This window comes from Electrophorus electricus, unplaced genomic scaffold (genome assembly GCF_041902795.1).
Source record: "Electrophorus electricus isolate QZ-2024a unplaced genomic scaffold, ASM4190279v1 Scaffold200, whole genome shotgun sequence".
Classification (NCBI taxonomy): Eukaryota; Metazoa; Chordata; class Actinopteri; order Gymnotiformes; family Gymnotidae; genus Electrophorus; species Electrophorus electricus.
Window position 1 is genome coordinate 56,568 of NW_027658480.1, and position 2,148 is coordinate 58,715.

Sequence of the window (2,148 nt, forward strand, 5' to 3'; positions counted from 1 at the left end):
AAATGGGACTGTAAAATAACTAGCTAGCTAGCCATGTATTTAGACAGAACCTGAATTGTGTTACATGGGGATTTTTATCCTATGTATTTAAGGCTGCATTATGTACAGCCTAGCATAAATAAATACGCAAGAATGCAGAGCACAAATAGTCCATAGTTTATTTTCCCTTGTATATAAGCCCGCAGGTTCATAGGTGACTAGCTTTTATAATTTCATGTGTAATTTGAGCATAATGGTGGAAACTTCAAAGAACAATATGGAAAAAAAAGGAGGGTTGTTTACATAATTGCCCTTGAAAAGGTTTATAAGAATTAAACTCTTGTGTACCCCTCCGACATTCTCCGGAGGGTCCCTCAAAAGCATGTTTCTATTTAAGTTGCAATAAAGGACGGGACCAGCTATTCTCTTCAACTAATTCTGATATCAAGTGGAAACAAGTTGTCAGGTTCTGGTCCGCACACAACCAGGAACGCACACACAGACACGTACACACATATCCGCACAAATCACCTACCACGACCACTGCTCGGTTGACAATCACACACTTATCAACCATCACGATCACCTGCTACTAATTAACTCTCTCCCTATTTAAACCCCTCACGTACCATCCTCTAGTGTTTCCCATTTAGCATACTGTGGAGTAAAGCTGAGCCTGTCTTCATGAGCTTCCCCACATCTGTGTTTTTAAAACTTTTTGCCAGTGCTTTGTGTGACTAATATCCTGCCTTTTTATCCCTCACTCATGTCTTGCTCAGGTGTCAATATGTCACACAACTAAATTAGTGTTCTATTATTTTCTTAGTTTGTACAAGAAGTACAAATATGTAGCTACCTAACATTTATAATGTGTGTTTTTTCTTATATTGTTAACATTAAAATGTAAAACCAAGTGAAAACATTTAAATGTAAAAACAGGTTTGACACTGCTTTGGATCTAGTGAAAATACTAGAAGCTGTCAACACCATGACCTGAGCAGACTGCATTTAACACATAGAGAGAGACAGAGACGATGTACGACAACAACCAAAGGTATTCAGATCTTAAGGGAATCCTTTTACTTAGTCTTCAATTATGCACTCCATAGATGTCATGAGGGACAGCCTCACAAGAAAGGAGGCCTGGTGCATGGCATGCAGTGGTGCCTATCATGCGAACACAGAGAGAGACAGAGAGAAGGTAGCAGACAACAACCAAAGGTGTTCAACTACTGTCAGGTCTTTCTCAGTAAACTTCAGAGAATGAAGTACAGGGCAAGCACTTGAACATGCACATGTTCTTGCCTGGATACAGACACTTTGCCTCAAAGACAGTTGCCTCACAGGTTTGTTCCAAAATGACTTCCCTTATCCCTTATTCCCTTATGCAACAGGAATCGAAAAGAAAGGTGTGAGCAAGTACACCCTCCACTGACAAGCTCCTGTTGTTTAAGTGTAAATAGATTCTGTGACTTGAACAAGTCTGCTCCTTCTCTCATCCAATATAGAAATTGCTCACCGAACTACAATAAGTGAACAAGGTGTAATGAACTTGCTGTGAGAATGATCTCAGTAATTAACTCAAAAATGATAGGCTCAGAAGTGTTGATTTTTTTTAAAGTCGGAAGGATTTTGATATTTCAAGCTTGCCAGCAGAACTAGCTAGCCTAACCTGGGATGACAGCCAATGCACAGCATCACAGCTGGGGGAAACGGATGTGAAATGTCAGTTTAATCGGCAAGGCTCAAGGCAATAGGGTCCTGTCCCTTGACTGAGGTTGATCTAGAGGTATTTCAAGAAACTTCTCAAGCACACTTTAGTGGCAAAGAACAATATTTTCACTTGAACAGGGACCTCAGATTAAAAGTCTGATGCTCTACTGACTGAGCTATTCAGGATAGAAGCAATATCAGAAACATTCCAAGTGCAATGTACATGTATGCAAAGAATACATGATTGAGTTCATGTGTATCGCATTAAGATGTCAATCTGCCTATGGAACATAACACCTCTTACGAGACTCGATTTTTGCTCTCAAGCTGCGATGGTTTTGTCATGTTGTCTAAGAGAAGAGGCTTTGGTCGGTGGAGTGAGTCTTTGATAACTAAGATTGTAACTAAGATTGAAACTGCTCACCGCACTACATCGAGTACACAAGGTGTAATGAA